The 24,099-nt window shown below is 36.4% G+C and overlaps 1 pseudogene across 1 annotated transcript in view; it reads left to right on the top strand.

The window, feature by feature from the left end:
• Window positions 1-3,243: 3,243 nt before the first annotated feature.
• The window catches only part of LOC143624259 (calmodulin-binding protein 60 A-like), a 54,793-nt pseudogene continuing 33,937 nt past the window's right edge, over window positions 3,244-24,099 (top strand). The window contains exon 1 of the transcript XR_013152076.1: window positions 3,244-3,432. The product of XR_013152076.1 is annotated as a calmodulin-binding protein 60 A-like (transcript). The remainder of the gene's footprint in view (window positions 3,433-24,099) is intronic.

The following is a 24,099-nucleotide window of genomic DNA, read 5'->3' as shown; positions in this document are numbered from 1 at the left end:
TGATCGAATAAGTTATAGGCGGTTTAGTCTTTGTATTTAATGTATATTGTAAATAGCCTATAAATAGGGAGCTCATGCTCATAATTTAGTAGAGAACTTGTACATAGTTTAAGTTATTCTCTCCATAACTTATCTCCACCATAATGTATTTACTCCATATTTATCAATAAAGTATTATATTTAAAGTATCGATTTCGTGTTGATGTATCGTATTAGCGGCTAGATCTTGGTCTCTATGAAGTTCTCTCATGACCAAACTTTACGCCGGGCTCTTCACCTTTATACTTGTGGGACACTTCTCCCAGTAGGCTCAAGAATAGCCTTTAAAGCAGACTGTCAAACCATCTTCACATGAAATGGCTCATTCGACTCAACAGCATTTCCCTCTTCATCAACTTCATCCGTGTGAACAGGATTGGGTGTGTCAGGATGCAAGTAATCCATGATCAATTGAACGAATCTTGGATACATCATTCGTCATTTACTGGCAAGCACATTCAATTGCATATACTTGAAAAACAACTTTGAGTAGTTGTACTTTCTTTTACGTGTTAAGCATAACATCACCCCAACCCAATTTGCATTCAATTTGTCAAAGCCGCCCTTTTGAGATGACAGGCAGTTGGAAACTATGTGAAACAAAAGCTTCCAATAGACAATAAGGTTCTTCTTCTCAAACGTAGACCACTTGACGTCGTACCCTTCTCCTCCAAATTCTCGACGATGTCTTCTTTGGTGAATGTAGTAAATGGATCAGTAGCATTATCTTTGATCTTCAATACTTGTCATATTACTTCCTCATTTACCACTACTTCCAGTCCATCTTTCATGGATGTGATCTTAGAACTACCCATGAACTGTGAACTTCAGGATCAACATAGATGGCTTAGGATAGTGGACAATCCTATAAACCCTTGATCGTAGATATAAACACTTTATACTTTCTCTTCTTTGAGATTTTCAAAGGACAAGAGCTTTATGACCCTGTAAGACACAAAAGGAACATTAGTGTTGTTAATTGAGTATTAAGTTAAAGACTATACACAAAGATAGACTAAAAATAAATCAAACATAACATAAAATAAAACATTACAAAAATTTATATATAAGTTTTGGACTTGAAACAGAAAACTGTCTAAGTGTGGAGTATTTGAATCGAACGACAAAGTGATTGATAGAAAAGTTTCAAGTTTCAAGCAATCAAATTGAATGAGAATAAAATATAGTTAAGGCATAAGTAATAGAATCGACAAGTGGTTAATGAAGAAAATTTTAAGAAATTTAACAAATATAAACTAATCGAATGTGAATTTGATCTAATCTAGTCATAAATTAATCTAATTTAACAAACATTCGATTAGGTTGATTTATGGATTATATTAGATTGAATGATCTAATCGAATGCAATTTATAATCTAATCGAACCAAATGGTCATTCGATTAGATTATAAATTTCATTCTATTCGAATATAACTCTTATTCGATTAGAAAGTCCTTTGTCTTTTATATTGAGATTCGATTACTCATGACTTAGAATCTTTCTGAGTTTTTCTTTTCTAATCGAACGGACATTCGATTACTTGGTACTTGACAGATCCTGTATGCAATATTGGTCTAATCGAATGGGAATTCGAACACATTGTCCTTTTCATATTGTTCAGAGTTGATGTTCCAATCGAATAGCCATTTGATTATATATCTCCCTGTGTTCTAATCGAATCAGTATTCGATTACTCAGTACTTGAATATTTTCTCAATACGATATGTCTAATAGAATGTACATTTGATTACATTTCCTTGGGACCAATTTTCACCAACATTATTCTAATCGATTCCCATTAGATTGCACAGTTCATTCGAATCGCACAACCATTCGACTACAGTGTTCATTTCATTCGAATATAATACTTAAACATCCAAATCTCTATACAACAATTCTTAAGCACATTTCTGGGTTGATGCCCATCAAGTGTGACGATCTGGACAAACATAACCTACATTTAAACATCTTTTCTGGGTTAATTGTCCCAAGAACAGTCCGAAAAGCGTCTAAAATTACAAAAACTATACAAATCTTGATGGAAACTCAATTAAATCAACACGAAGGGTCCTAATAATACAATTAATAAGATTATAACATCAAATATAAAGGAAATCAACAAATAGAAACTCAATCGGGTATGCGGAACTGTTCTTGAGCCCAGAAATCAAGAACATGAATTTAAACACGAAAATACAATACCACGGGAAACAAATCCATGTTGATTTGAAGATATAAGTGTGATAAATGAGTAGATTTGAAGTTTTGATTTGAAGATCTGGATAATATCTTGAAGGTTGAAGATGGTGGTGTTTGGGAGAAAAGTAAGAGAGAGAGAGAGAGAAAGAGTTTTGGATAAGGTTTGAGTGAATAAAGTGAAAGAGAAGTTGAGTTGACCTATTTATAGGGTTAGCCTATCTCGCGAATAGAGTCAAAACATCTCGAGTTATAAATGATATTACACTCTCAACCCCCTAACTCTGAAAATATTTAGAAATTTAAACCCGCAAAATATTTACCAACTGAATCCAAACACTTTAAATATATACAACATATATTTTTGCCGGGTCAACATTTAACAAAAATTGCATAGAGCATAAGTTCGGGGCTTTACAAGTTGAGGCACCGGGATCGGGGCTTTACAAGTTGGTATCTGAGCATAAGTTCGAGAGAATTAAGCATCCTACATGCTTAGACTCGAACAGAGAATGAGACATAAGTAAGAAAAGAAAGAAGATTCCAGTTCAAGAAAACCATGTGTCGCTCAAGCAAGCTAATTAAAAGTAAAGTACATGATTAATTTCATGTGTAATGTAAGGATGTGTAAAAAAAGTTAGCTTATTTGCTAGAGATCGGGGTATTTGATTATGTGAAATGTTTGATTGTCTAACTGTTAAAAGTAGAATCCAGTACAAGTAGACTCACAAGGGAAGTGAATAGGACACGGAGGGTAACGTGATCAGCTAATCACAGTTGGCCACTGTATTACCTGTTAGCCTTACTATCCTTGTACAAAATAGTTCCTTGAGTGATGACGTTTGTGTTTCCTTATAAAATATGAATGGCTGGAGCAAGGAAAGTTGTTGGTCAAGGAGGTCGTACAGTACGTCGTGGTAGGCCACGCATTACCCGGGAACCTTCTGTAGAGTCAGTTACTAACACAAAGGAAGAAGGAAGTGCAGCTGGATATAATCTGAGTAACAATGAGGGGGTATCTACTTGATCCTGCGGTTCAGGCCGCCATTGCTCAAGCTGTAGCTGCTGCAGTGAAGAACCTGCATCCAGAAGGATCGGCTGGGAGCCATGCAAGGACTACTAAGAGGTCAGGAGAGAAAGGTAAGAAGAATGATGAGAGAGAGAAGGGTGACTCGAGTGAGGTTAGGTCTGTGAAGGTAGATGACAGAAAGAGAGGCCGGGGCGGGTGTAACTACAAGTCATTCAAAGGTTGTGACCTGCCGAAACTGACTGGTTTGGGAGATGCAATCTCTACTGTCCAATGGATAACCGCCATGGACAAGGTTATCCAAATTAACGAGTGTCGTCCTGATCAAGCAGTGGGTTATGCCACACAATCGTTCGGAGATGAATCTATGTACTGGTGGAAGTCGGTAGAGTAGAGGAAGACTCGAGAAGAAATTATGGCTATGAGGTGGGATGACCTGAAGGAGATGGTCATGAAACGTTTTTGTGTTGTTGCTGAAGTCGAGAGGGCTGAGATAAGGTTTTTGAATCTGAAGGCGGAAAAGATGACACACTGCGAGTATACCACTGAATTCAATAGCATGTAGAGTTTGGTTCCCGGCATGGTTAATACTAAAGCTAAAAGGATCAAGTGCTACATAAGAGGACTGCCACAGAATGTTCGCACTTTAGTCAGGACTAATAACCCTGCTACATTCGACTCTTCTGTTGAACTCGTAGAAATGGTTATTGATGATCTGACTGTGAAGGATGTGGTGGTGGTGGTGGAGGAGAATAAATAGAAGAAATGGGTTGTTCCTGCCAAGCGACCCGGAATCCAATCATTGAACCCTAGAGATAAGCAACGGAAAGCGTGGGAGAAAAAGTCATGTAAGACTTGCAGGAAGATGCACGCTGGTGAGTGCAAGTGGGGCACTGGTTCTGATGTGTGCCATAAGTGTGGGAAATCCCATGGTGGGGAATGCAGGATAAGGTTGAATACTTGTTACAAATGTGGTAAGATGGGGCATTTTGCTCATGAATGCAGGCTAAGGTAGAATACTTGTTACCCATGTGTTATAGGTGCGGGCAGATAGGTCACTTAGCAAGGGATTGTACGGGTTGTAAAGCTGGAGGAAATGAGAGAAAGGATGTTGAGCAAGCTAACTAGGGCCTACATGCTGACTCAGGAGCAAGCCAAGTAGATCCCAGATGTTGTCACATGTACGTTTCTAGTAAACGGTTTTGCTGCTTCAGTATAGTTTGATTTGGGCGCGAATAGAAGTTTTATAGCAATAACATTTAGTAAGTTAGCAATAATGAAATGTTTTTGTGTGCCTGAAACTTTCAAAGTAGAAACCACAAGTGAAACCTCGGTTAGAATCTTGAGAATGGTCAAGGATTTCAATATAGAATTAGAGGGACATGAATTCCCTGTTACCCTGTATAATATGACCTTATGAGGGTTTGATGTAGTTTTAGGAATAGATTGGCTTTTTGAGTTTGAGTCTCAGATAGTGTGTAAGGTAGATTAATAAGGTTAAAGTTCTTGGACGGTGGTACGGTGACGGTTTATGGTGATAAAGAAAGTTCAGCGCTTAATGTCATTTCGATGATAAAAGTTGAAGGTTTGTTAAGGCGAGGGTGCGGTGCCTACCTGGCGTATGTTTTCAAGGCGACGACCGAGACGAAAGAAGTAAAGGATGTTCCTATTCTGTTCGACTACCCGGAAGTGTTCCCTGAGGATCTTCTGGGGTTGCCACCGCAGCGAGAGATAGAATTTCATATAGACTTAATACCAGGAGCACATCCCGTCACGAAAGCACCTTACCGCCTGGCGTCCTCCGAGATGAAAGAACTAATGTCCAAAATGCATGAACTCCATGACAAAGGTTTTATTAGGCCGAGTGTTTCCCCGTGGGGAGCACCGGTGTTGTTTGTTAAGAAGAAGGATGGAAGCATGAGAATGTGTATAGACTACCGAGAGTTGAACAAGCTTATGGTGAAGAACAGATATCTGTTGCCATGGATTGATGATTTGTTTGATCAAATACAAGGTTCGAGTTGGTTCTTGCTAATAGACCTTAGATCAGGCTATCATCAGCTGAAGGTGAAAGAGGCAGACATCCCTAAGACAACGTTTCGGATGCGGTATGGACACTACGAGTTCCTCGTGATGTCGTTCGGTCTAACGAATGCTCCCACAACATTTATGGACATGATGAATAGGGTATATCGTCCGATGTTGGACAAATCAGTTATCATCTTCATTGATGATATATTGATTTATTCAAAGAGCGAGTCTGATCATGCTGACCATCTAAGAGAAGTATTGGAGCTTTTGAAAGAAGAGAAGATGTATGCTAAGTTTTCAAAATGCGCATTTTGGTTGCGAGAAGGGCAGTTTCTTGGTCACGTGATCAATCCTAAAGAGATTACCGTGGACCCAGCTAAGATTGAAGCAATAAAAAATTAGAAGACTCCGCAAAACCCGACTAATATACGGAGTTTCTTAGAGTTGGCTGACTATTATACGAGATTCATTGAAGGCTTCTCCAAGATAGCCGCACCGTTGACCGGAATGACCAGAAAGGCAGTAGTATTCAATTGGGTTAAGTTTCAGAAAGAATCTTTTGAGAAATTGAAGAAAAGACTCATGAAAGCTCCAATCCTTGCTCTACCTGATGGTGATGAGGATTTGGTTGTTTGTACTGATGTTTCGCATCGTGGGTTAGGTTGCGTGTTAATGCAACGAAGAAAAGTGATAGCCTATGCGTCCAGACAGTTGAAAGTTCATGAGAGTACTTATCTGACGCATGATTTAGAGCAAGCAGCGGTAGTGTATGCTCTCATGATATGGAGACACTACCTGTATGGTACTAAGTGTACTATTTATACCGATCATAAGAGTTTGAAATACATCTTCGAGCAAAAAGAGTTAAACATGAGGCAGAGGAGATGGTTAGAGTTGAAAAAGGACTACGACTGTGATATCAAGTACTATCCTGGTAAAGCCAATGTGGTCGCCGACGCGCTAAGCCGTAAAAATGAAGAAGTCATTGCAACAGTGAGGTCGTATAAGTTAATTATTAACTCAGATCTCTTTGAAGAAATCATCAAGGCGCAGTATGAGGTGCTTGCAAATGAATAATGCAGAAGGAAAGAATTTTCGGGCAGCAAGACGAGCTGATGGATAACAAGCATGATGTGAAGACTAGGTTTGACTGTATGTGGATTCCACGTCATGGAGATCTTAGAGGTCGAATCCTAGATGAAGCTCATAAGTCAAGATATTCAATTCATCTGAGATCCACCAAGATGTATCAATACCTAAAGAGAGATTATTGGTGGCCGGGGATGAAGAATGATGTGGTAGATTTTCTCAATAAGTGCTTAACTTGTTTACAAGTCAAAACCGAACACCAGAAGCCTTATGGGAAGAGTCAGCCTTTAGAGATACCTGAATGGAAGTGGGAACACATCACCATGGATTTCATAATTAAGCTACCCCGTACAGCTAAACATCATGATACCATTTGGGTGATTGTGGATCGTTTAACGAAAAGTGCTCACTTCCTGCCTATACGAGAGGCCATCTCATCAGAAACGTTAGAAAATGTGTTCATAAAAGAGGTTGTGACTAAACATGGAGTGTCGTTATCGATTGTGTCTAATAGAGATACTATCTTTACTTCAATATTCTAGAAGAAGGTCCTTGAAGCTATGGGAACAAGATTGAACATCAGTTCGGTGTATCATCCTCAAACAGATGGGCAGTCTGAAAGGACTATCCAAACCCTTGAGTATATGCTACATGCTTGTGTTTTAGACTTTGGGGGAAGTTGGGATGATCATTTGCATCTAGCAGAGTTCTTTTCTAAGAACAGCTACCATTCGAGTATTGGTATGTCACCGTTTGAGATGTTGTATAGTAGACATTATATAACTCCGATATGTTGGAGAGAGATTGGTCAGAAGGAGCTTGGAAGTTTGGAAGTCATGCAGGAAACCTGATGTGCTAAAAACAGTCAATTAAATATTAACTAAATTAAACAAGTAATAAAAACTAGACTTAAGACTTAACTACACAAAACACCGGCAAGTGAACCGGTCAATTGTACTAAAGCTAAGTAAGTCCGGAATATCGAACCCACAGGACTCTATAAATTACGTTAATTAACCTAAAATTAAAAATTACGACTATTTATTAAATAAGATTAACGGGGGGTTTTATTAAACAAAGAAAGTTAATAAACAAATAAACTAGAAACAAGCAATAAATCACAAGATCAAAACCAATAAGAGAAGGAATCTACATAGGTAAGAATCCCATGCATCAACAATCATCAAGCAATGGACAAGTAACACGATATGGAAACTGATTTTTAAACATATTCATCAAACAAACCCTATAGTACCCTCGATCTCATCAAATAAATTCCTAAAGAATAACTATCAGATTATTAAGCAATCAGTTGGATTGATTTCCTCACAGTCATCAATTAAGGTTAATTAATAATATCTAAAGCAAGCATTCTTACGAAACACTAAACCCTAGATAACTCGATAACCTAAACACGACATCATGAACAAGAATCAACACGATAACCAAGCAAGAATACTGTCACTAATCTAACCTAAAATGCGATTGATCAAGACAAACGAACCACTCCTCACCTCACAGCTATTGGAGTTCAGCAAAACATTCAAAATCCTAATCAATGATCAACAAACTTCTATGATCTAATAGGCCTATTCAATCATAATAATCAAAACACCAAGTAATTGATTAAACATAAACCCTAATATCTAAAGAACACAATCAATAGAAAAAAAGATCCATGTGAAGCAATAGTTAATAATCAACCAAGATAATAAACATTCATATGCATCATGAAAGTAAAATCAAGTCTTTACTATTAATATAACGAAACCATAATCAAAACAATCGTCCAAAGCAAGAATCAAATCAAAACATGTTCATCAAACCTAGGTAGACATAAAGTCTAGCCTAGCATAATCATAACTAAAGACAAATAACTAGAACAAAGAACAAAGAGTAGAATCATGAAAGATAATGAACAAGAACAATGAAAAAGAACGAGAGAACCCATCTTAATCGACCCTTGAGCACCCGTATGAAAGCTCGATGATCTTCTCTCTTCCTAGTCTCTAAAGCACCTTCAAAACCCTCTTTTTCTTCTTAAAATCGGCTGCCACCAAGTGTTCCCCACGTCTAGGTTTATAATAATATGTTTATATAATGCGAGCTGGGCTTGGTTTGTTGAAAAGATGGTGAGGGCGCCACGCGACCAGCATGAAGCCTCACCTCTGCGCGGCGCGGCGTACATAAAGAGGGGCCCACGAGTTTTTCTTTGATATCCTTGCTAGATCTTGTGAAATCTTGATCAATCCTTTCCTTGAACTCCAAGTAATGATTAGGAACTTCTAGACTTTCTTTCCCTTGATCACCAAGCTATAAATCTATTGATAGAACATAACAAAACATTAGTGATCTAATGATACGAATAACGAACACCAACGGACTTAAATCCTCAAGATATGACAAGAACCGAACTCGGGTTTACAGACATGACTCAAATGACATCAAAATATAATAAAAGTGACTTAACTAAGACCTTAGACCCTAAATGAATAAAAGTAACTTAAACACGACAAAAACCGAACTCTCGACATTTATACATAACTTTAAAAGGGATTCGAGATGTATAATTAGATATATATCAAATATCCACACACTTACTCTTTTTTCGTCCCTGAAAAAGTTTAATGTAGTTGGATCAGAATCGGAAAAGACAGTCTTAAAAACATATAGGTTAATTTAAAGCTCAGAAAAATGCAAAAACCACGATCACCGATATTGTTGTCCACTTAAACCCATGCCTTAATCTTTACCAGGACAAATAAGATCCGACAATAATATTACTCAGTGGTTTACACAATTAAGACCCGCTTATTTTGGACCAGACCACCCCAACTTGACTTAATCCTCAAAATTAGCAGATTTAAAACTTTTGTTGCTCTTTTTTTTATGAATAGTTAAGACGATCAAGGGTATTGTTTATCCACCTAAGCTTAAGCATCAAAGTCTACCAAGCAACCATTAGATACGATTAAGGTACAATTAGTTAATAGCTAGTGTTCCCCACAACATCACATACCCCCGTTATCAAGCAATACCCCGAACCCATCACCATAGGTGAGCATGCAAAATTTCATCAGTAGGGCTTACATGTAGTGTGTCCCTTGTGGTCCATTTCTTAATGGTAATGAGACGCGAGCAAGGGGACCCCATATGACTAACAAGGTGGATTATCAAGTCTGTAGTGTATTTGTACATTTGTACTTTTGTGTCATGTTTAAAGACTTATAAGGGTTTGCTCTTTTTAGCTTTATTTAAATATCCACAACCCCACTTAGGAATTGTGAATACCCAGATGAATAGATTGCATACAGCCCCATGGTCTCCGGACCCGAAGCATCCCATCAATACAAGATTTAAGGTTATAAAACCATACGTCAATGAGGTGTAAAACACTAAACTAGCAGTTTAAGATTTATGTCACAGGCTACACGGCATACTCTAACGTCAAAACCTACCCAAGCATCATATGATAACGTATTCAGATTTTAAGAATTTTATAATATTTCCACTTTTCATACCAATAATTGAGACTTGAGTATGGCCCGACCTTTCATTACTTATCTTTCATGGACAAAACGCTTTACCCACAAAAGCGTTTAACACTAAACTAGCAGTTTAAGATTTATATCACAGGCTACACAGCATACTCTAATGTTAAACCTACCCAAGCATCATATGATAACATATTCAGCTTTTAAAAATTTTATAATATTTCCACTTTTCATACCAATAATTGAGGCTTGAGTACGGCCCGACCTTTCATTACTTATCTTCCACGGATAAAACGCTTTACCCACAAAAGATTTCCGTTTTAACCATTTTATCAAATTGCCCTTTCTTTCTCAAGGCTGAGCCTACCGACACATCCCAAGTTAAATGTGTTCTCTTTTATTTATCTCATATAATTAGTAGTTTGAAAAACCAATTTCCGATAAATATCATCATCTCCTACTTTAACGCAAAAAAAACTATATTCAATGGATATTTTTTAAACATTTTTCAAAAAAATTTATTTGTTTATTTATTTTTTAATTAATTTATTAAATTTAAACTATGACTCAAATATCCTATCCCCACACTTAAATTTTGCATTGTCCTCAATGCAAGGATAAGGACGACTCAAAACAAAATTAAAATAAAAATAAAGTCGGACTACAAAAAACTAAAAACTTAAAAAAAATAAAAACAAAATAAAAAGTTAGTAAGCTAAATAATGGAAAAGACTTAGCTGGTAATTTGCGCATGAAATATGATGCCAAGGTCTTCTTCCATGAATGCCCTCCAACTACGAACGTGCTCAGCAAAACAACAACTCCTTCCCTCATCCACGAACGTAAGCGGCAAAACAAAACAAACATATCTAAAAATGTATCTTATCATAATGATAGATATTATGAATTCAAAGTACTTCACCAACCGAAAAATATATAAAATATGAATAATTAGCATCAAATAATAAATATAAAGTATACGAATCAGCTGCTCCATCCCTACACTTGTCTTTTTCATTAAATTCTTCCTTGGGGATCGTCTCTCTAGCTCAAAGAATTTTCACACTAGCAAAACTCAAAAACACAAAACTACAAAAAAAACAACAAAAAACTACGTTAGTGACTCAATGAAAATAAAAATGAAATAAAAGAAAATTTACAAACTCTACACTTGAGTTTTCACTCAAGAACCCATGTTATGCAAATCACGGGGCGGACCGAGTGGAGCTTCCTCCACCTCGGTAGAACTCCAATGCCCTCAAAAATATCGAATCATGATCCGACCATTCATCAATCTTGGTCTTCTTCTTTCTAACTCCACGAACCTTCTCAAACTTACGCTTTCCAACACCTCTTTCTCCAACCCACTTCACCATTGCTCGAGAACTCAAAACCTTTCGCTCCTTCCCCACACTAATTCTCACCGAATAGGAATCGTCAAGACGTGGATCCATGCCCGAGATAAATGATTCTATCGAGTAGACTGGATGACATGGATCAATAAGACCTTCTTGACCACTCGGTTGTCTCATGGATTTAGCCATATATGTGGCACAATCATCACCGGCTCTAAGAGTAATCTTTCCCTCAAAAACATCAATGATTGCGCTAGCGGTACGTAAAAATGGACGAACCAAAATGATAGGAACTCTTTCGTCGGCCTCCATATCCAAAACAACAAAATCTGCGGGTAAAACCAAATTATCAACCTTAACGAGCAAATTCTCCATGACACCCATCGGATTCTTAACGGAACGATCGGCTAAAGACAACGTCATACGAGTAGGGGTGAGATCTCCCAGGCCTAGCTTTTCATATAAAGAATACGGCATGAGGTTTATGCTTGCTCCTAAATCGGCTAATGCTTGACACGTCGTGTCACTTCCGAAAAGGCATGGATAATAAAAATGCCAGGGTCAGGTAATTTCTCCGGTACTTTATTAAGAACCACCGCAGAACACTCTCCATTTAGTGGAACAGTCGAAAGCTCCTCCAACTTATCCTTTCTTTTAAGAAGATCTTTCTAAAATTTGGCATATTTAGGCATATGCTGAAGGACTTCAATGAACGGAAGATTGATATTCAATTGGCTAAATATATTGAGAAAATGCCCGTAATCTTTCGTATACTTTTGATGTTTCAGACGAGCGGGATACGAGACATAAGCAAGGTAGATGAGGTGTGGTGGCCCGACTTCAACCGGCTTCGTTTTGATGTTTTTTTCTACTTGCGGCTCAATAACTGGTGTGTTACCTTGTGTTTTTCCCGGAACCTCCATCTCTATCTCCTCATCCACCAACTCGTCTTCACCATCTTTCTTAACTTCTCTACCAACTCTCTCCGGACCAAAAACCCAACCATTACGAGTGGAGATGGATTTCAATTGAGCTACCGGATTAGTCTAAGGAATACCCGAAAAGTGACTCGGAGGCCTCTCTTCTAAACGACGAGCAATATCACCAACAGTTCTTTGAATATCGAGAATAGCAGATTGTTGATTCTTAAAAAGAAGATCATGCTCGGAGAACTTCTTCTATGTATCTTGGTCTCTCTCCAGGATTTGCTTCATCATCTCTTCTAAACGTCCAATTCCACCAATCGAATCATGCACACCATTTTGAACATTAGTACCATTAGTATTATTATTATTGAAGTACTGACCTTATCATTTTTTATAAGAAGTTTGAAATCCGGGTGGTGCGCCCGATGGACGCCAATTAGAATTGTTCTGATTCGTGTTTTTGTAGGTGTTCCAACTTGAATTGTTGCTACTATTAAAAGCATTTGGAACCCTGTTTTGACCAGCAATAAAATCAACCTCTTGATTCATCAACGGGCACTCCAAAGTGCCATGTCCACCCCTACAAACCTCACACTTATCAACCTTTTCCTTCAGCTCCTTAACCTCTCTAGTTAGTGATTCCAAAGCAGCAGCCACACTAGTATCCAGGTTAATCTGGTGTACACCTCGAGCGGATGAGGATGTACTAGTAACGGGAGTGGAATTCCCGCGATCTGGCCCTTCGGCAAAGTCAGATTGAGCAAAGCTTTCAAACATCTCGTTGAATTCGGTGACATTCTTCTTTGCCATTAGATTTCCTCCCGCGGCCGTGTCGAAACGAACTTGGGTTTCGTAGTTCAGCTCGTTGTAAAATTTCTCCACGAGAGCCCATGGTGTGAGACCATTCTGTGAGAAACGAGCTAGCATGTTCTGAAAACGCTCCCAAGCATGACAATGCTGTTCATCCGGCTCCATGTGAAACGTGTGAATCTGATCACGAAGAATATCCGCTTTAGTAGGTGGGAAGTATCTTTTGATAAAAGCTGAGCGCAGTGCTTCCCAAGTAGTGAACGTGCTAGGGGCTGAGTGTCAAGCCAACGAGCCGCTTTCCCTGCAAGTGAAAATGGAAAAAAGATGTAAGAAAATGGCATCGTCAGTTGCACCTTGTAAATTTAAAGTTTTCAAAACGCGGTAAAGTTGATTAATGTGTGTCGATGCATCCTCGTCATCACGCCCATGAAACTGATTAGTTTGAACGATATTGTTCATGACGTATGACGGAATTTGCCACAAGTTGGGATTGTCGATTTCGGGGATGACGATGCATGATCGGTTTTCGGTTAAGCCATCGAAGGCTTGAGCAGCAACTGTTCTATCGTCGGCCATTTGGTTATCTGGTTGACTTCTCGGACTTTCAAGTGGTGAACTGTCTGGTGATGATTTTGGTGTTGAATCGACTTCTGAAGGTTTTTTCTCTGCTGACGAGCTAGCCTCAGTCTTTAACGGGGAAAATTCTAGATTCTTCAGTGGTGGTCCTTGCGAACGAAGATGTGGCATAAACCTGAAAAACTCAACGGACTAAGTGAGTAGACTAAAAATAAAAACTAAAACAAAAATAAACTAAAATTTAATTAGACTCCTACGAATCAAACGAAAATAAAACAAATAACACGTATGTAGCAAATAAGTCCAATTAAACTAATAACGCAATTGCCAAGAGTCCCCGGCAACGGTGCCAAAAACTTGATGTGCTAAAAACAGTCAATTAAATATTAACTAAATTAAACAAGTAATGAAAACTAGACTTAAGACTCAACTACACAAAACAACGGCAAGTGAACCGGTCAATTGTACTACAGCTAAGTAAGTCCGGAATATCGAACCCACAGGACTCTATAAATTACGTTAATTAACCTAATTAAACTCAATTACAAATTACGGATATTTATTAAATAAGATTAACGGGGGTTTTATTAAACTAATATTAAACTAAGAAAGTAAATAAACAAATAAACTAGAACGAGCAATAAATCACAAGATTGAAACCAATAAGAGAAGGAATCTACCTAGGTAAGAATACCATGCATCAACAATTATCAAGCAATAGACAAGTAACACGATATGGGAACTGATTTTTAAACATATTCATCTAACAAACCATATGGGACCCTCGATCTCATCAAGTAAAATCCAAAAGAATAACTGTCAGATTATTAATCAGTTGGATTGATTTCCTCACAGTCATCAATTAGGGTTAATTAATAGTATCTAAAGCAAGCAATCTTACAAAACACTAAACCCTGGATAACTCGATAAACTAAACATGACATCATGAACAAGGAGCAACACAATAACCAAGTAAGAATACTGTCACTAATCTAACCTAGAATGCGATTGATCAAGACACACGAACCACTCCTCACCTCACAGCTATTGGAGTTCAGCAAAACATTCAAAATCCTAATCAATAATCAACAAACTTCTATGATCTAATAGGCCTATTCAATCATAATAATCAAAACACCAAGTAATTGATTAAACATGAACCCAAATATCTAAAGAACACAATCAATAGAATACAAGATCCATGTGAAGCAATAGTTAATAATCAACCAAGATAATAAACATTCATATGCATCATGAAAGCAAAATCAAGTCTTTACTATTAATATAACGAAACCATAATCAAAACAATCGTCCAAAGCAAGAATCAAATCAAAACATGTTCATCAAACCTAGGTAGACATAAAGTCTAGCCTAGCATAATCATAATCAAAGACAAATAACTAGAACAAAGAACATAGAGTAGAATCATGAAAGATAATGAACAAGAACAAATAAAAAGAATGAGAGAACCCGTCTTAATCGACCCTTGAGTACCCGTATGAAAGCTCGATGATCTTCTCTCTTCCTAGTCTCTAAAGCACCTTCAAAACCCTCTTTTTCTTCTCAAAATTGGCTGCCACCAAGTGTCCCCCCCCCCCCCCGTCAAGGTTTATAATAATATGTTTATGTAATGCGTGCTGGGCTTGGTTTGCTGAACAGAAGGTGAAGGCGCCGCGCGGAGTACATAAAGAGTGGGCCACGAGTTTTTCTTTGATATCCTTGCTAGATCTTATGAAATCTTGATCAATCCTTTCCTTGAACTCCAAGTAACGATTAGGAACTTCTAGACTTTCTTTCCCTTGATCACCAAGCTATAAATCTATTGATAGAACATAACAAAACATTAGTGATCTAATGATACGAATAACGAACACCAATGGACTTAAATCCTCAATATATGACAAGAACCAAACTTGGGTTTACAGACATGACTCAAATGACATCAGAACATAATAAAAATGACTTAACTAAGACCTTAGACCCTAAATGAATAAAAGTAACTTAAACACGACAAAAACCAAACTCTCGAACTTAAATATACATAACTTTACAAGGGATTCGAGATGTATAATTAGATGTATATCAAAACCTCATCAAGGTTTGATCAGATCAACGCAAGGATGAAAGATGCTCAAGATCGCCAGAATTCCTATGCTGGTAAGCGGCGACGACCGATTGAATTTAGCATTGGTGATGCTCAAGGTCTCGCCTTGGAAGGGAATTATTCATTTTAGAAAGAGGGGAAAGTTGAGTCCAAGGTATATTAGACCATTCAAGATTGTGGATATCGTGGGTGAAGCGGCTTACAAGCTAGATTTACCCGAAGAGTTAGAAGGAATTCATTCTACTTTTCATGTTTCTCATCTGAGAAAATGTCTAGCTGATGACACGTCTCATGTGCCATTAGTAGACATCAAGGTTGATGAACAGTTAAACTATATCGAGCAGCCTGTCGAGATCGTTGACTGCAAGGAAAAACAACTTCATCATAAAGTTATCCCGTTTGGGAAGTTGAAAAAGAGATGCGCAAGTTTTACCCGGGATTGTTTATGCAATGGTTAGGTTTCGGGGAAGAAAACTCTTTAAAGAGGGAAGCTTGTTAGTGTAGAGCATCGTAACGAGCCAAAATCGACATCAAGACTTGATCGTGTTCGTTAACCGATTCGTTTAAAAGGTACGTTTTATAACGAAACACTCGTTTGGCTTGTTTAGGATTCCTAGATTTGTACAAATGATAAAGACTAATCAAACGCAATGATATTCAATGAAATTCATTAAAGATTGATAGGTTAATTTTATTATAAACAACTGGGTTCTTGTATTGGTCAATCACACCATTAAAACACAAATGTTTAGCTTATTTGATGTGTGGGGTTTGTTAAAGCTGCTATTACGAGGCTAATGATGTCAATTTTATGTTGTTTCATAGTGATTTGGGGTCTAATCGCAAATCTCGTTCAGTTGAGTGTTTAGTGTTCTTATCAATTTTGACTTTGACATTTAAGTCAAAGATTTGGATAAGAGCTGATGCTCATTCGTCATGATTGAACAAATCGCTGGTCATTCGATAAGCAATCATAACGAATGAGAATGCATGCGTAACGAATGGGCCCTCATTCGTCCTATAAAAGTCACGAATGACCAAATTCATTCGTCATCCATTCATTCGCTATGAGGAGACAGCGAATAGAGCCATTCGTTATAGATACCTTCGCGTGCTCCTGTAACGAATGAGCCTTTCATTCGTCTCAAAGAAAGCAAGAATGGCCCTAGTCATTAGTTATGTGCTCATTCGTCTCAGATCAAGCCATTCGTTATAACAATTGGAATCATTCGTCGTAACGAATGGGGTAGCATATGATTTAAAGTATTTAATAAAAACTGAGTTTTTGATGAGATTTTAGTAAAGGACCTTTAATGGAAATAAAACTTTTAGAATGGGGTAGCGTATCATTCGTCAGCTCGAACCCAGCCAGGGGCTTTGACCCTTGGACCCTGCTAAGGGTTGCCGCCCCTATACCCCGCTTTCAGGGGCGCTGCCCCAGACCCCCGTTCGTTGAGGGTTTATATAAGTAGAGATATGATATGAACAGGGCTAATTAATTGATGCTTGTAATTGTTGTACAGTTAGCTGAGCCCAGTTAAAGAAAGGAATTACTATAAACTCATGAAAAAAAAAACAGGACCTAGGTGAGTTTCTAGCGCCACTTCCTTGTTATGTTTTTGGGGTTGTGTGCATACTCAATGTGAATGTTAATACGCTTACCTTAAATGTTAAGTGTATGCTATGATGATTGATGTGATAGTATGTATGAATGTTATGAATGAATGCTTGTCGGTGCGTGAACGATCTTCGTATATTCACGTATCGTCAGGGAAAGTAATGTGTAGTATGAGATATGTATGTATGAAAGTACGTAATGAACGAAAGTATGATTATAATAGAAAGGTATGTATGGTTATTGGATGGATGGAATATAGGGTTACAGAAGAGAACAAACCCTAATAATATCTGCGAATGTAGGGAACAGACCCTAATAATATCTGTGAATGTAGGGAACAGACCCTAATAATATATGCGAATGTATGGAACAGACCCTAATAATATCTGCGAATGTAGGGAACAGACCCTAATAATATCTGCGAAGGTTATAGGGCGGAAAGCTCTTTAAAACGTATGAGTATGTATGTATGTATGTATGTATGTATGTATGTATGTATGTATGTATGTATGTATGAAGGAAAGAATGAATGTATGTATGTAAGAATGAATAGAAGGATGAAATATGTATCTTCGGATACGTATTTATGTAAGTATGTGTATGTAATGTATGTTGCCTGATTAACTAGAACTCAATCAGCGTAGCTGACTTTTAGTATGCACGCAGGTGAATAGGTTGAGGCAGCTCGCTTGACTAAGGACACATGGCATTGGAACGAAGATACTGGCATCTTAAGGATAATGTTATGATGTTTATTTACTTATGTTTATTTGAAAGACAAATTTGGAATGATGTTAAAACGAGATTTTTGGATGTTATGTAATATATGTTTGAAGTTTTATATTTTGCGAAAAGTTTCTTATGAACCAACCTGAAGACCGCTGCACTATATCGCAGATACATAGAGACATAACAGACATCCGGTACTTTCACGCTCTCTCTTGATCTGTGAGAAGATGAAGCCTTATTATTGTTAGTTCTTTTATCACGACTCTTTCAATTATTAACCGAAACCGAAGTCAAACGGTTCGGTTTGGTTACTTGGCGAAATCGAAACCAAAGTCACCAGTTTTTTGAATATACAAACCGATCGGCTTTTAATTTTTCGGTTATAGTGATTTTTTTTGTATAGACATTGCAAAAAAAAATTTTCAAGAATGAAAATGATGATTTTAAGCTTGTAAGAATGTGTTATAGTACCACATATATATTGAATTCAAAAAACAAATATAAGCACATGTTACATGAAACCAGACAAATAAAAAGCCGTTAAATTAGTATAATTTAGAATTCACTAAAACTCTTAATAAAAAAACACTAAAAATTTAGTTTCAATCTTCATTCATCATCATCTTATTCATTTTTAAAGTTTATTCTCAGTCTCTATCTTCATAATCTTCATAATCATCAATCGGTTCGGTTTGGTTTTTTAAAAATGGATAACCGAACTGAAACTGAAAATTCGGTTTAAAAAACGAAAAAATTAATTGTCGGTTAATGCTTTGGTTCGGTTTTTTTGGTTAATTCGGTTTCGGTTCGGTTAATTCGGTTTTCTGTTCACCCCTATTTTACAGCAAAACCCAAATTTGTTTTCCTAATTCCAGTCCTCTCGCGTGTTGCTAAGGAATAATCCAGGCCCCTCGCATGCTACGAGGGACAAAATAGTGGAGATGGAAATTTTGTAATTTCATAAATTCGTTAAGGATATTTCTGTAATTGTACTTCCTTCGTGTGTCGCTAAGGAAACATAACAATCCCTCTTGTGTTGCAAAGGAAGCATTTTCCTGGTGTTTTAACTTTAACCCCTGAACTTTCCTGTGTGCTCATTTCTTGATGATTCTTGCTCGCTGTGGCTTCACTTGCACGCAAACACCTATGGAAAGACCCAAAACACATAAATAAATATAAACTACAAACTAACAAAATTAGCCAAAAACGAAGAATAATCTACTATTATAATATACAAAAATAATAATTGTGCCACATGGCACCTAATTGATCTATTTTTATGCCAAGTGGCACTTCAATTGAACCATCTTATTTGACCCTCCTTGCAATTAGCTTCCTTAATTTATGCATGAGTAATTTTTTAATAACAAACTTTCTTAAATTTTAAGATTTTTTATTGTTTCTTGAAATTAATTCTTAGTTAGAAGATTAATTCTTCAATTAAAGCTACAAAGTACCTTATTTATTCATTATCATCTAGGTAAATCATAATATTTTCCCTTGGTCGATTACGATTCTTAGTTCTTCATGATTGTTTTCACAATATACATGGTCACAATTAATTGATTAATTTGTATGCAAGCAGGGTTTTTGTAAACCTTTCATCTTCATCAATGTGTATCTTCGTATTGACTATTGTATTTAGGGTTCTTACACCTAAATTTGTGTTTGTTTTGGTATTATTTTGTATTGTAGTTAGGGTTTTATACCTAAATCATGTTTGATAGATTTGTGTGTTTGAATAGTTTTAATGCTCACCTGTAACGCTATAATTCAATGTATATTATTTGCATACTTTTAATGTGTAGACGATGATGGTCAGCAAAAAATCAATGAATATTCTTTTAGAAAGTAATTATCAATAAACAACCGCCCCACCCAAGTGCTAACGACGGTACCCGGCCTTATTTGATACATTTGATACATCAACCCGTTATAACCCAAACGTATTCTGATCATAACTGGTTTTAACCCGAACTCAGCCGTATTATAAGAATTAAATTATAAGGTTTCAATTTATTTTTGTTGAGGCGTAAATAATGGATCTTTTGTTCAGATTGTGAATCCATAGGTTTTGTATTACTGACTGCATCACGAGAGCACCACAAGTTTATATGTGAAAACTTTCTTGATAAAACAATGTTTTTTATCCTAATTCTACTAAGCCGGACAAAGTGTGCGAGATCAAGTGATTTTTAAAATAAATTGTCCATTTGGCTAGGGGAAAAATGGGCCAGTTTAAATGTAGGATCATTTTCAAAATAGTTTATATTGGTCTTTAAGCTATTATATAGAATCACAGCTAAAATGAATTTAAAGGCTTTGAAAGTAAGATTTTATTTTGTGCATTTATATTTGGAAAATGCAACAAACGGGCATGCAAAGTGCAAAATATAATTCCAACAGCATAAGGGTACATTCAAAAGGGTAAAAAAGGATAATGAAGTAAAGGCGCAAATAATAGCTACATTAAGGGCAAAGAACAACTTAAAAAGAATAAGCAGCTAATATGAGGTAGGTATTAATGAGATACAGTATCATCGCAAGAGAAAAAAGGAATTATATCCTTCCAAAATGTTAAGAGAAATTTCTTAGTTTTACATAATAGTTATGATGGTTTTCCTATAAATTGGTTCCACTCCATAGTAATGGAGCAAGTCCCTAATCTTAAAGTAGTACATGTGGAGTTTGTGATGAATGAGTATATGTTAGGTTTTGGAGAATTTGTATTCAATGGAAATTAGCGTGTTGCTGAGATGTGACTTGAACTCTTTTGGTTTATTAATGATAGTAGGTTTTTTTTGGTTGGTAAAGAATAAGTTTTTCAGAGATTTTTAAATAACAAACGTAAATTTCCACTTTTTCGTTATTACATGTAATATATGTTATTACAATGATAACAAACATATACGTTTTTCTTAATTATATCATTTTAATTTTTCACCTTGTGTAACACACAGGTTTTTAACCTAGTTAAATATAAATTAATATGAAAATAGATGTGTCCTACATTCTTGTGGAATTTAGCTAAAAACAATGATTAATTAAAGGGATAATGGTTTTAAATACTTTCAACTTTGATCCATTGGTAGATAGCACTCCCAACTTACGAATTGTTTCCCAACACTCTCAACTTTTAACATATTTTCCTCTGGCACTCCCGGAGTAACGAGACACTAACTTCGTTAGTGTTTTGGGTAAAAAATGTCAATTTTCAAAGTTCAAGGATTAAATCAAATTTTATTTATTATATATTTCAACATCTATCTCCACCTAACAAGGCAACAACCACCCCTCTTCCATATTCCCTGCTGACAACCACCAGCTACCACAGCCACTGACAGCTGTCAATCACCCCATTCTTTAGTGTTTGAAACCGAGTCGGTAGAAAACTATATAGGAAACACTCCAAATCGATCCCACCCACCGACCTTTCCAGGCAAGAATTCACCGACGCCTCAAATGCCGCCGGAATATGGCCGCTGGAAAAACCCAACTCTTCATCATTAAAACAGTTTTACCTCCGATAATATGGCCGGAAAACCAGTGGCGGATCCAGAACTTTTTATCAGTGGGGTCAAATACACAAGACTAGAACATGTCAAGTGAAAATAAATCATGCTAGTACAAATGATAGAATAATGAGTGAGTCTTTTTTTTTTTTGCTAATCATATAAATAATAACTAATTAAATTTATCTTCAAACTAAATAAAACACAATATGCCATACTTTATTAAAGATAAAAATTATTAATGAAAAATAATAGTTAAAATTTAATTGGGATTCATTTTCCCAAAATCCTTTTTATTTCCCAAGATGGTTGAATATTATTTATTTATTTTTATTGGTTTTTCTTTCTCTTTCTCTTTGAAGTCTTCTTCTTCTTCCCTGCTTCATCACCATTTCTATTTTCTTTCAATCTCTTGTCTCTCTTTGTTATTTTGATTTCCTTTTTTATCTATTTTTCTTCCACTAATAAAGAGACACACTAAACAGTAACCACATACAAATGGGCATTGTATAATTTATTTATAATTTTATCAACACAAATGAAATTTCTACACTATTAATCTATACTTGAGTGGGGGTCTTTACCCCCCCCCCTCATGTACATATAAATCCGCCACTGCGGAAAACACAACTTTTCATCATCACCACCATTCTCCTCGTCGCCGCCGCCACCATCTTCCTCCCAATTGTAATCACCACCGTCTCCCACCCACCACCACACCACCACACCACCACCACCACCATCGTATCCCACCCAATAACAACCACCCACTCGACTTCCCATCCTACGCCTCCCAATTCCTCCGATCCAATGACTTCAACTTCATGGCCAACCTCATCCACGTCTCGCCGGACCTCTTCCTCTCAACCTCCGAATCCAACATCTTCGCCATCCCGGATTCCGTCATGTCCAATCTCTCAAACCCTTAGTGGTCGAGGGTTGGTGGTTGTCGGCAGGGAACATGGAAGAAGAGTGGTTGTTGGGTTGAGATGGATGATGAAATATATAATAAATAAATTTTGATTTAATCCCTTGAACTTTGAAAAATGCCATTTTTTACCCAAAACACTAAAGAAGTTAGTGTCTCGTTACCCCGGGAGTGCCAGAAGAAAATATGTTAAAAGTTGAGAGTGTTAGAGAACAATTCGTAAGTTAGGGGTGCTATCTACCAATGAGTCAAAGTTTGAAGTATTTAAAACCAATATCCCTTAATTAAATATAAAATTAGCTAAAAACCCTTGAACTTTCATGTGGAAAGACCCAAAACACACCAGTTTTGTGACCTACATTTTTGTTGTGGTTCGTTTGGTATGTATTTTTTGTAGTTTTCTTTTTTGTCATAGTTTGCTTGTCTCTATTTTTGTTTTTCTTTTTTTTTTTGTTATATATATTTTTATGGGTAGGTTTGTATCGATGTCTCACCATATATAGTTGCTATAGTTGCTCAATAGATATTTTTTTTTATAACGTGACTGCCATTACAATAACTTAGAGCGTCGGATGTTTTAATTTCATACTGAAATAGTTAAAATAACTAAACTTGTATTGAAGATAATTAATTAATATTCATCAATTAAGAGAAAGGGCGGAAATAGAGTTAGCATGTTAAGGGTATAATGAAGAGAGATCTTTATCAGTTTTTTTTTAATACTATGTGTCGTGATTTTGTTAGTTAAAACGACACGTCACTGCTACGTAGACAGTGAACTTTAACTAACTAACCAATAAATCATGTGTAATGGAGGGGAGTTGGTTAAATAACTTAGTAATCATTTTCTTTATTAAATAAGTATCGCCATATTGACTCAACCAATCCAATGGTCCAAATTTTGGAAAGCAGAAATGGTTGACGCCATTCCTTTGCCGCAGACCATAGGCAGCGCCCAGTTTTGGGAATGGGGTGCCAGGTGGACATGGGTGATGTCTGCTTGTCTTCACAACACTTGGTCTAAGTTACATTAAGGGGAATAAGACGACTATTCATTTCATAGAAGTACCGGAAAAATAATCAAAGAGAATCATATGAACACGAAGAGAGAGTGAGACTTATGCACAAACAAAAAAAAAAGAACGTAAAGGGTTTAGAAAAGCTAACTAAAACTTAATATTATTTTAATTAATTATATTAATTTACTTAATATATTAAGACATTTTTTTATCGGTACGAATAGTTTAACGAATTAATCAAATGTTTTTATGTTGATACTTGTAAGGCTACAAACACGAATATCGTTGAAGTTGGGTAATTGGATAGGTGATTAACGTATTTATAAGTTTTACTAAGATTTATTATAAGTGGTTTTAAGATTTTGAGTATGGATATGGCAAAATTATATAGAAAGTATTCGATATTATAATTTTATTTAGAGTTAAGTGTCATTTTAGTACATGTGCTTTGGTCAACTACGCAACTTTAGTACCTATTCTTTATTTTATGCAAATGGCTACCTCAGTTTCAAAAAACTTGCAACTTTAATACCTTTTTTTAACCCCGTCTAATTTTATCCGTTAAGTCAGGGGTTAATTAGTAATTTCGTTATTTTTTTTATCTTTTTGTTTTCTTGTATGATAATGGACTATTAAAAAGCATGG

Source organism: Bidens hawaiensis, unplaced genomic scaffold (assembly GCF_021521415.1).
Source record: "Bidens hawaiensis isolate Kalapana, Puna unplaced genomic scaffold, B.hawaiensis_p1.1 tig00003752_1, whole genome shotgun sequence".
NCBI lineage: Eukaryota > Viridiplantae > Streptophyta > Magnoliopsida > Asterales > Asteraceae > Bidens > Bidens hawaiensis.
This window is presented reverse-complemented; position numbering and strand designations above follow the sequence as displayed.